The sequence below is a fragment of the Agelaius phoeniceus genome, chromosome 5 (assembly GCF_051311805.1).
Source record: "Agelaius phoeniceus isolate bAgePho1 chromosome 5, bAgePho1.hap1, whole genome shotgun sequence".
NCBI lineage: Eukaryota > Metazoa > Chordata > Aves > Passeriformes > Icteridae > Agelaius > Agelaius phoeniceus.
In genome coordinates, this window is record NC_135269.1 from 4,220,480 (window position 1) to 4,232,977 (window position 12,498).

The window sequence follows — 12,498 nt, forward strand, 5'->3', positions numbered from 1 at the left end:
AAATAAACCTTGCTCACTTGTGTTGTGTGTTTGCATTTCACTCTTCCAGATTTCACTGGGTTTAGGATTTTTGAAATAGCTGAGACAGAGGATGACAAAGTAAATGAATGACATTACTGAGGTCAGACTTCAAATCACACTTCAGTCTTGCCACTTATTCTCCTTTGTAATGCCACCAAAATCATTGCACAGCCTGATAGTATAGATTTGTTGACAGAAGAAAAGGGGATTATTGAGTTTATATCAGTGAAACAACTCACTTTAGGCATTAAAAGAACAATGCTACCTTGATTATGCAAAAGGGTTAGCTGGCCTCTCCCAGATCATTTCCTATGAGATCATATGCAGACTTGGAAACAGAAGGGACTGGTTTCAGGAAGTTTGAAAGCCTTTTATGGATGATATTAACAAGGCACAGGATGTTCCCTAAAACTGACTGTACATCAAATTCCATTGTAGCCACATGCCCTTGGTTGGAATGCTTCAGCATATATGATAGTACCAACAGCCACCAAAAAAAGCAGCAATTCTGTCATTTAATCCCTGTGTCTTTTTCCTTTTCCTTTTTTTTTTTTTTTTTTGAGTACCTGGAATTAATTTTGATTTTTTGGGGTAGCGCTAGCATACAACAGGTTACAGTGGGAAATGTCTTCAGTTCTCCAAAGTTTCAAGTATCCTACAGAGCACAGATACAACTTTTCACAGAGTTAAATACCTGTCTTACATCAGTAGAAATAAATGTTCAACTGCAAGATTTTGGAATGATACCTAATAGCTATCAGTAATCAGTTTTATTTTTTCTTCTCTGACAAGTGCTAGCAAAAAAGCCACATCTGCACAAAAGCACATCAGTGTCTGAAAAATATTTTTTCTTGCTGTTTGAGGTCTCAGCTACTACCAAACATTTGTTATTTAGTATTTACTGAAATAGATTTTCCAGTCAGTTCAGTTACTGTACATTTAATCTTGATACAGCAAATTAGAAAGCAAATGAGAAACTGCATTCCTTTTCCAAGAAATAATGCTGTACGTGTTCTGATTTTTCAGAATTTATCGGTCCAGCAGACTCATGAGCCTGCAAAGACACCTCAGATGCTGTGCTCCTGTTTGGAAGTGTCACAGCACTTCTGGAGGCTCTGGCCTCCAGGCTCCTCAGCAAGGCTTGTATCTCATTTGGGTTTCATGTTAGCTCTTTGGTGATGCAGAAACTGCATGCTGAACTTTACAAGACCTACACTGTGAGAGACTGAGTTTCACTGTGGGAGGCAAACTAACCTGCTAATGGAATTAGGTAACACTCACCTATTTATTAGCAGTGACACCAAGCAGGTTTAGCTTTCAGTGGAAAGCAACAACATTTTCAAACAGCTTCTCTCTAAGGAAAGTTATAATCTCCCATCCTATTTACAGGCAGGAGAAGAGAGGAGTGCATCAATGAAATGTAGCTCCCTGTCCAAGCCCAGCTGGTCAAGGGCAGCACCTCCTGCACCCCAGGCAAGTTCCTGCCCCATAGGGTTTGCACCTTCTCCTGCCACCTCTCTGATGCCATGGCTGGAGAGCCAAAACATTCACCATGAACATTCCCCCCAGCACTAAACTTCCATCTCTTACTGGAAATAAGAAACATTTTGATTCCTATTGGGACTGGAGAGAAACAAGAGAGGAGTGAAAACCTCAAATTTATTGTAATTATTTGCTGTTTAGTAATGGTGTTCTCTGTGCCAAAGAAGATGGAACAATTAAAAGACAACCACTGCCTTTGCTTAGTTTGGGGAATAACTATCCCTGATACAATCTTCCAGGAATCCATCCTTAGAGCCTTGCCCATCACTATTTATAACTGAGTAAATATTAGAGGATTCACTTCTTTTGCCCAGAAAAAACAAGACCTTTGGCCTTAACATACTTTTGGAAAGTGTTTCAGAGAAGGCTGTTGCTCTGCAGCAATGTTTCCTTCCATTAAAATTCCCACTTAAAATATATGGCCCAAAGGAGGAACAGTAGACCTCAAATATACCACAAATATGGACAAGTCTGCCTGCAGGCATTTGGAGGCTGGGAATTTGCCCAAAACATTATCCTTCAAGAATTAACCAACTCTCTGTCAGCACAGTTAACAGCCTCAAAAAACCCCCAATTTACTTTGACATGCCTTTGTCAGGGCAGCTCACTAATTGAATATTGCACTGTTTATCACTGCTTAAGGTTTAATTATCCCCAAGGACTGAAACTGGAGCCTTTATAGATCCACATGCAAATAAAAAAAACATGTTTGGGAGCCACTATTGCCCAACAAATTCACTTTTAGGTTTCTATCCTCCTGGCTTCAGCCCAGCTCACCCTGCCTCTTCCTTCCCTCATCTGCTGACACAATCTGTGATAACCAGGGACCAGAAGAGCAGGCAGGGTGACCTCAGGAACTCTGTGCTCAAGACTTTGCTCTGCTTGGCCACTTGAACCTGCCTGTGAACATCAGAAATGAGAAAAAAGATACTGGGGAAAGATAACTCAAGAGGTAGAAACTCCCTAAAAGTGTATGCAGACAAAAACTGTCAGCTCTATCACAGGCGTGGCCATAATTCCTTGGGATTATCCTCTGTAAGGATAATTCCTTACAAACCTTGCCCTTACAGGACAAGTCAGGATCAGACCATGCAAACACAGCCCCTCCAGACTGGTGCTCAACAAGCACAGAAACCCTTCAAGGCAAGCCCTTTCCTCACCTCCTCATCAAGGTTGGCTGCTTCACTTAAAGTTTGAATCCTCCTCGTTTTCCTTAGTTTCCACTACTGAAACTGAACTAACTTTGCTTAGTTTCCACTACTACATCATGTCACTATTCTATGTAAATGTTCCATCCTTTTGCATCAGTGAATTTGCTACACATGACATCATAACCTCCACCTGTGAATGATGGAGTGTCCTCACTCAGAGCAATTTGGGCTAAACAGCAATTATAAACCAAGTGCAGCCTAGGAACATTTATTATTATTACCATCATTGCTTAGCAGGACTCCTATCAAGTGCTGAATCTTTTGAAAGGCAAATTTTCTCCCACCTGGCAAGCAGAATTTTTGTTACGTGTCCCTATCAAACCAAAACCAGAACACCTGGGGAACAGAGAGTCATTGACTTGGCTGACATATTCAGCAACATTATTATCTTAATGACACATAATGGTCTCCATATTCATAACCTTTCACCAAGGGCAAGCCCAGAGTGGCTGTTGGGCTGACTTCATTCCCTCAGTGTGCAGCCTGTGCATGCAAAGATGGCCACATGTAGGGTTAATGACAAAGACACAAGAGTTCAACCTTCCCAGGGGAAAAACACCTCCTTCCCATTCAGGTAATTTCCAGGAAGCAGGAGATTAATATGGAGCCACAACATGGAAAAATTTCTCACTGTTTTTGAGAGCAAAATTACCATGCACATACTTAGCTATAATCCTTAGCATGCAAAACAGTAAAAAAAAAAAAAAAAAGGAAAAATTGGGGTGGAAAATTCCCAAAAATACAAGTAATTTCTGGCAGTCAGTTTGATCAAGGGCTACCACAAGTTGTCTTCCAAATCAGGCTGATCACTAACCCCAAACACCCTTTTCCCATACCAGACCTTAGGTTTCAAAGGAAACTAAGCTAACACTGAAGTGCAGCTCATGATAGAAATTGTCTCAACTGAACATGAAAAAAAACCCTAAACAAAACAAAAACCAAAGGCATAAAAAGCATCTATCTCACCAGATATGATGCCCCTGAGCCTGGAAGATGCTGCCACTTCAGCTCCCAAGGGATTCTTTGAGTAAGGCAATGGTTACCACAGGCACTGCAAAGATAGAAGTGTTTACATGGGGGGGGGGGCTGAAGAAGGCACCAAAGGCAGAAAAAACTTTACATTTAGGATGATCTAGAAAGCAAAACAGATCTTGATCCTTGCAGCAGTTGCTAGACACAATTTGACCACTGACTAAACTCATTTGCTGCTCCTTTTCTTTTTCCAGGGACAACTCTGTGGGAAGAAACTCCCCAGCAAGCAAAGACCAAGACTACTCTGTGCACCTGAGCCCCCATTAGGGGAAAAGAGTGGCTTCCACTTGCAAGGAAAACTGCTCCATTCAGTCACCTGTCCTGCTGCCATGACTGCAACCCAACCACAGCCCCATGCAATCCCCAAAACACCCTGGGAAGCACCAGCCACAGAACTGACAATTTTAATATCCAAACTGCGCCGATTAATATGGAGCCAAACCTGATTATGCCCTCATTAATCACTTCAGAGAAGAAAAAAATAACTGAGGGAATTCCCTATTTCTTTTGGCTGTAGACCAGCACAGTTTCTTGATTGCTGGCTGCCTCGAGTCAAAGATGCAAAAAACTTCTGGCTGTTTGTGCATAGCTGCTGGATTGCATTTCCATGGGTCTCAGTGACAGGTTGTTTTTGTCTGCTGTGCATGTAATTTGACTGCAACAGTGGTAGAACAGCCACCTTCAAGCAATGGCTGGGACAAATGATAACTTAGCATGTGGTGAGAAAAAATGGCCTCTGAGCCATGCCGCAGGGGGAGAGCTGGGGGCAGCTCTTGGGAGAACAGACTCAGATCTCCAATTTGGATAACCTCAGCCAGCTGGGAAAGCTGCTCAGGGGCTCTGGTGACACCCATCCCCTTCCAGGTACAGAGGCAGTAAAAAACACAAAACTTTCAAATGTTGATATACTCAGAAGACAAAAGGCTGGAATTACAAGGTGCAGAGAAATTTTCTTTTATCTGTTAAACCAGGTGAAGAAAGATACCAAAAACAAGCTTGCTTCACAATCAGCATTTGATTAGGCAAATGAGTTTACCTTCCCACCTAATCAAGACAATCAGCAGGTGGGTTTAAAGAGCATTCATTAGACTCACTGTGTTAAGCAAGAGATGTGAATAAGCCCTGAAAAAATACATCTTTCTTTAGCAAGTGGCAGTGCAATCTTACAGGATTTCTCCTAAATCCATAAAGCAGTAGTGTCAGGGGCAGGATTTGCTTATCTTAGAGAATTTTGAGGTGTACGTTTCAATGTCATGCTGCCTGCCAAAGGGAGTTTTTGAAGGTGGTGCGTGATGAAATGGGGAGGGAGTCAAAATCTCCTCCACACATGCAGCACTGTGCTCCACCGTGGCTAAACACAAGGGGTACCCCGTTGTTTTACAAAAACAACAAACACCTTGGCTGCCCCCCAGAGCTGCCAAGACAGAAAATCACAGCTGTGACCAGATAAGATGGCAGCTCCTCCAGGAAACCCCATTCTGAACTTGCCAGGGCTGTATCTCACTAAATGCTGAAAAATGCAGGTTTTCCCAGATCCAGCAGACCTGGTGAAAGGAATGCAGGTCTTCTCTGTGCAATGCATAAATCCAGGTTACAGGACTATCTCAGCCTTAATAAAACTCCCATTAAAGTCAATTGCAGTTGTAAGTTCTAACCCAGAGAAAACCCAGATCTATCCTTCCATCAATAAAATGCCAAACTACTCCTCATCAGTCACTAATAAAATCCAATGTCCTTCAGGATTCATGGAGCTACATGAAGTGATCCAGGTCTTTTAAGCAGAAACTCTGCTTAATTTACTGTAGCTGTGAGAAAAAATGCCTCATCATTTACATCCAAAGAAGAAAATACAAATTCAAAGGTACAACACAGTACAAACACCTTGAAGTTGTGTAACCTCCTGACTGCTGAGATGTTTTGCAGACAAAGCCCTGAAGGTGGACATCAGTGTTAATCAGAAGAACATCTTGTTTTCTTCCTAAGGCTTTCACTGAGCCTTGTTTCCTGTGATACCTTAACACCAAGTCCTTCCTGAGTGCTCTCATTCACAAGGTACTTAAGTGTTCTCCTCACCAACCAAACAAGATCACTCACCTTCTTTAAGTTAGGCTCAGGTTTGCCGAGGCAGAGCCAAAACACACACACACATTCCTGACATAATCCTGACCAAGGACATGTTTTTCTTTCTTGGGCTGTTTTTACTCTGTAGTCCTAAGCACAGTACTAAAAAAAAAAATTAAAAAAAAAAAAGAAATTCATTTTGCCAAATATCTTCAGGAATTCCTTATTGAAACAAAACTCACAAATATACTTCAGACCTTTTCCAGCTCACACCACTCTATGATTCTGTGATCTATCAAGTGAAATACCATGAATGAGCAAATGCTGACAACCTTGAGCCAGAGGAATTTTTTAATCTACTTGCTGATATAATTTTATAATGTTTCATACCACATAGCCTGCAAAATATCAAAGTCAAGGGCACCAATAACTAAAAAGCTTCTATAAAAATAATTTATTTGGTTCATACTCAAGAAATCTCTGGCTGACACACACAAAGGAAAGCTGAGACAATTATCTTGCACTTTGCTCTTAAAAGGAGTACTAAGTGCAACACAAATTAATTTACTTTATTTACCTCATTATTTCTTCAACCTCCTATAAATCATCCCATCCCTATATTTACTTACATACTGATCAACTAATTACCAGGTGGGAGAAATTGAGATTTGAGTACCAAACCCAAACAGTTGTGGAAATAAAAACTTTCTCTTCAAGGAGTCAGTACTGTCTTGCTTTCATTATAACTAGAGATAGCTACTTCTAAACAGAGCAATAGACCATTAAGCATTTTATAATCAAAATAAATTATGTTTTTCCATTGTTCTTTTACAATGGGAAACTCTATTCTCTGTAGCAAGGGGAAATGATCATTTCCAGAAATGTTTCTCACACAGGGCAATCCTCAGGGCCCATGGGATTAAATATGGGAACACTTGGATGGTAAAGCCTGCATTAACAAGCAAAACCAACAGCACTGAGGGCTACCTATTTCCAATCTACGGGAGAAAGCTAGATCCTCCTTTTCATAACCTAAACAAAGAAACAAAGTGCCTTCTTTCATTGCAACACCCTGGAAATGGCAAAGCCTCTGAAGTTTTGTTTGACCAAAGTGCTGAGGACAACTCCCCCCATTATGGCACAAACATTTAAAAACCCACAGAAACCAAACCTGGATTTCTGAACATGTTTGGAGCCCTGGCTCAGGGCTATTAAAGCAGGAGGCAGGAAAAGCAGCCAAAACACCCATTGAAACCATCTCAAGTATGGCACTGATTCAGAGGAAAGCATCAGATGTGCTCAATTTCCCTGCTTCCTAGCATTTCTGGTAGCAAAAGTTCCCAGGGATTACTTGGCCTGGTTTTATCCAGCCCTTAGGATCAAGACATTACAACCCAAGCAGATCTGAGCTGCAGGCATTTTAAAGGAGGCAAATGGAAAAAAAAAAATCTTCCAGTGCAACCAGAAACAGCATCTTCCATTTACAATCACCTGTAGAGACAACATAAAAACCACCAATCCTAGACAGCAGCACCTCCTTGGTGTCTTACAGCAAGCAACCCATACATTTACAAAAGTACATTTGAAATGCTCTATAGGATCATCCTCTGATTCAAATTCCCAACTCTCCCAGCTGACCAGGCTGAGGACTGACATGTGACAGAAAGGAGCCACAGACTTCTTATGTGCTCTTGAAAATCTCCCTTAGGATGTCTGTTTTCATAAGACATAGAAAGGAAATTCTGGTGTTTTAGCAAGACAACTTCTTTTACACTTTCATTTTACCTATAAAACTAAGTCCCTGAGTTTCTCCTCTAACAGCACTTAAAGACCTCAAGCAGTTTTGTCTATTACTTGAACTAGGGCAGCAGTTGTTTTTTCACAATACTTCTCACCACTGCTGAGAAAAACCACAGTTAGGCAGAAGCCTCGCTCCAAGTACAGCTTTAGTTCCCTTGATGACTCAAATATGAAGCTGAATTTGACAATTTGTGTTTAACAACAATTTGATGATAGCCCAATGTGTGATATTCCATTAGGTAACAAGATAAAAAGGCAGGTTATGTTGTTTCTTTGTCAGCATCCAAAAACACAGCATACATGTGAATGCTGCATGTGCAGACAGAACCCTCTCTTAAAAACTTGGTTTAGATATTTTTGGTTAATATTTCCACCACCCATCTGTCTATCCTTCTGGATAGACAATCAATTCTGGAATCAATCAATCATAAACCATGGCATTTTAGAAAAAATCATATCATTTTTTAGGACCCTTTAATTCCTCCATATATATAGTGCAAAGAAGGTCATGTCCTGTTGTACTTATTTTTTCCCCCCAACATTTTTGCTTCGTGTTTTTCTTTACAGGAGACCAAAAGATAGAGATTCTGTACATTTTTGTGGGACAACTACATTGGGCAGACAGCCATTTCCTCAGCCAATATCAGCAGTGAATTTATAGCTCAGAGAGAACTCTGAAGAGACAGAGGTTTGTGGGACAGAGGTTTTGTTTGTTTGTTTTCCTTAGACCTGCAAAACTCTTTAGACAAGTTGGTCATAAAGAAAAGTAGAATTTAAAGCCTCATCTGCTCTGAAGAGTCTCTGGTACCATGCTGAGCACTCACCTACACCCCAGTCCCTGAGGTGATGAACCCCAGCTTTGGGACACACCACCAGACCTACTGAGTGCTCCCTTGAAACTATTGGTAGCCTAAATTATAAACAATATAATTCTTACTCCACCACTCATTTCCTTAACTTAGTTCTCTTCAGTTTCAATGTGTGTGGATACAAGGAATAAAACACAAGCCAAACAACACTTTGCTGGACTCAGACTTGGCTACAAGGCTGAAATTGACCCTTTAAAAAGAAAAAAAGTTTTGAAATGAAGTTTTTCTGACCAGCATCAGGAGGACAATTAGAGTTCTAAGTGGAAAATGTACTGAGCATCAAACACTGAATTTTGACAAACGCTGTGTTGACAGCACGCACCCAGCACAGCTTCGTGACAGGCTGAGAGTTGGACAGGGCTGGAGGTTGTGTGGCAATATGAAGGCACAACACAATCACAGAGCTGTCAAAGCCACACATTTAGACATAAAACCCAAGATAAGGCAGCACACAACCAAAAAACTGTGTGCCAGAAACATGGGAGAGAGGAAAACAGAAACCACATTAATTAACAAAACTCTAACCCCAAATCCAAAAACTGTAACAAGTTTCTTTTGAGACATTTTTAGTTGAAATATGTTTGGGAAAATTTTGGAATGAGCCACTTGAAAAAACCACAGTACCAACAAAAAATACTGCATCTTTTTGATTTGTTAGGAGTCCACTTCATTCCAAGATTTTGAGACGTGTTTAAGATTCCATAGGTTTGGTGTTACATCAGTGATTGTTCATAATGAAATTCCAGGCAGTAGCAAAGAAAAGATTTAATGATAGTACCACCCAAAATATGGATATGCTGCTTTCTTTGAGCAGATTTATTGATAGGAATATTGAGTATGGGTTAAAACAACAGAGTTGTCTGGCTCACCTGTGCATGCTAAAATGTCAGGTGACAGAGCACAAGTTATGCCATTTCTTGAATCTCTCTTAAGAAGTTAATCTAATTCTAGCCTTTGCTGGATTTCTCAAAAGATTTGTCATTTGCTCCAGCTCTATGATACTGTCAGCTGTTTTAAAAAGTATATTCCCTGTTTTCATATACCATCTATCTCCTTGAGGAATAATATTTTGATTGTTTTAGTAAGATGTTGCATGTTATTTGGACTGGGAGATTAGTGCCCTTCAAAGCACAGCATGACTCAGTGGACAAAGCACTTGGCTGGCATCACATCCAGTTTGGTGCTGTCACAGGAGTCATTTTTCTTTTTTTGTGCTTCATTTTGTCAGAGAGACAAAAGGGAAAATTCTGCCAAACTCCTCTGTAAAGAACTTTGAGATAGACACAGAAAAAGCAGTGCCTGGCAGCTTGATCATAAAACCATTTTACACTACAGAAAGAAAGTATCTTTTAAAGATTTCTTTAAAAATAAATACCAAGGAAGCCACCTGACACCTTGCGGCTAACACAGGGTTGAAAGTAATTCAGAATCATCACCTATTTTCTGCAGGTAGATAACCTGAGGCTGGGAGAGATGATCTCCCAGAACAATCTGGAGATCCCAGAACAAGTTGGAGTCCAATACCATATAAACAGGCAGTCTTTGTACAGGAAATCTTACAAACTCCAAGGTATTCACTGCAACAACACTTGCTTTGGGACTAAAAGAGAGTTTGATATACTATCTCCAACTGCTGCTTTCATAGCTGCCCAAGAAATAATTCTGATTAGAGTTGTTCAGTTTCATTTTTTTTAATGCCAGAAGCAGATAAAGAAAGCAAAACACTGCAGAAAAAACAAGTTTAAAAGAAGACTTTGGAACAATGCATTTGAAGAATCACCTTTGAAAACGCACGACAGAACTGTATCAGATTGGAACAAGCCATGAATAATCCCAGGCTATTTGAGGAAGAGAATAAAACAAAAGAAACAGCTGAGCAGTTGAAATTCTCCTGCTTTGAACACAAGGATGTCACCTGCAGGTCACTCAATGATCCATGCCCCAGGTATCAGACAGACCTGGGCTCACAGCAGCCTCTCCCTTCAGGAGAGGGGAAATGAAATTCACAGCCAAGAAGGTGCTTCCACCCAGTGGAGCTGCTCCTCACCTCTGGGAGACAGGGAAGGCACACACCCAACCTGGAAGCTGCAGCTCAGGCTCCCACAGAATCCAGCTCTGAATTCAATTTCATGTATACATAAGAGAGAAGGAACCCCAAGCACAGAAACAAATTTCTGCTACAGAAACGTGTGTGGATGTGCATGAGAACAGAAAGGAGAACACAGCAGACCCCATCTTTTGCTCTTCAAAGGAGACACTTGTGTTAAAAACTGATCTAAGACAGAAGATATGAATCCCCTGCTAAGCTTACAATTAGTGCCTTGCTGGTTTGTGCAGCTGAACAAAACTGTATCTTTTGATGAATTTTTTTGGAACGCTTTTAATGACTTTGGCTGCCTGTATTGAGCTGCTGCAACATTTGATTTCCAGGGTAATGACAGCCAGGTCTAAAATATCCTAATCAGACATCCAAGAATCAAGGCCTTTCAAAAATAACTTGGAAAAAACCCTGCCCTTTCTTTGGCATCTTCTCTTTGACAGAAAGTGTGTCCACTTGCCAACTTAAGGAGAAATATGAAAGAACAAACAGGCCCTTGACCTATAGCCAGACTATTGTTATGCATTCCATGACTGTGTGACAGTGTAAAACATGGACTTAACAAGACTAGCTGGGAGCTCTCTATTATGCATGCACACTCATTCTGGTGCATATAAACATTTTTATGAGGTTTTTTTTGTTCAGCTGGTCCATTTTACTCTAGAAGAATGCAGGGGTTACATGAAAACTCACCAGTTTCTGTGCAGAGTTCTCCCCCCTGCCAACAGTGACAAGTCAAAATAAGTAGGTCTGAAATATTTCTCTATTAGAATTACTTTTTGCTGCACTGATTGACACAGCATTCAACTGGAATCAATCCAAAGCATCAGGCATACCAAGATGTGGAATGAAAATGCTCTGCATTTGTGTCCTAAACATTCACACAGGATTCACAGACATGAACTAGCCTAGGGCACTGGACATCCAGCAAGCTGGTGTATTATGGCCAGAGGTTATTGCTAAAAACAGTCAACAGACAGAAAACCAGAGAACCTGCCAGATCTGAGGGCTACAACTGGGTAGGAGAGAAGCTTCATCATCAGTTTCAGCAAGGCCAAAAAATCAGCATCTGTTTCTTACATGCAAACTTTCACTTTTCTTAGAAATCACCAGAATGGCTTCATTTATTGATTTAAAGGAATCACAAACACTTATTCCAACCATATTTTTAAAGTCTTTTTATACATATATAAAGAGCCTGGTCTCCAATAAAATCTATTATTAAATCTAACTTCTGTGGTGTTTCATAGGCAAACTGTTTCATGATCTGATCCAAAACTCACTGAAGACTTTCCATCAGGCTCCTCATTGTGTGGCTACTGAAAACAAGTGCTGCTCAATGACACCCTGTCATCTTTGTTTCTGTAAAGCATCCAGAACCATCCATGTCATGGAATGAAGCTCAAGGACTTCCCTGCTCTGTGGAGCCTCAGACTCCAGCTTTCTTAACCTGACAACAGCTCCTTGGAGGACTGCTTTCCATTGGAAGTTATGAAAATAAATGTAAAGTATATATGCTTGCACATCATAAAAGTGAGGGTTTGTTTCATTTTAGACTACAAGATTTAAAAAAATTACGCCATGAAAAATAAAATGGAACTTACAAACCCCTAAACAATAAAGGGTTGTGCACTATTGAGCTGTTTCTGGTCAACTTCTGTCATAAAAATGAAAAAGGCATCAAAAAGTACAAAGTCAGCATCTCTGATATTTGTAAATGTCTCTGAACCCTTTCTGAAGCAGCAGTTGGATATGTCAGTGTTGTTTCCCACTGTTTTCTTTCCAAAAGACCCCAAAATCTTGTCAGGTAACTAGCCCACTAGTCATGAATCAGGTTTCTAATTTGCCCTCTCCCATTTCAAGA

General features: G+C 40.5%; 1 protein-coding gene across 7 annotated transcripts in view; it reads right to left on the reverse strand.

Annotated features, from left to right (window-relative positions):
- CALD1 (caldesmon 1) overlaps positions 1 to 12,498 on the reverse strand; it is a 173,426-nt gene that overhangs the window by 132,566 nt on the left and 28,362 nt on the right. For 6 of the 7 annotated variants that reach the window (XR_013182254.1, XR_013182255.1, XM_077178137.1 and 3 more), the window contains exon 2: positions 3,741 to 3,825. The exons of the other annotated variant lie outside the window; for it this stretch is intronic. The gene's annotated coding sequence lies outside the window, so the exon portion shown is untranslated. The remainder of the gene's footprint in view (positions 1 to 3,740; positions 3,826 to 12,498) is intronic. 7 annotated transcript variants of the gene reach the window in all.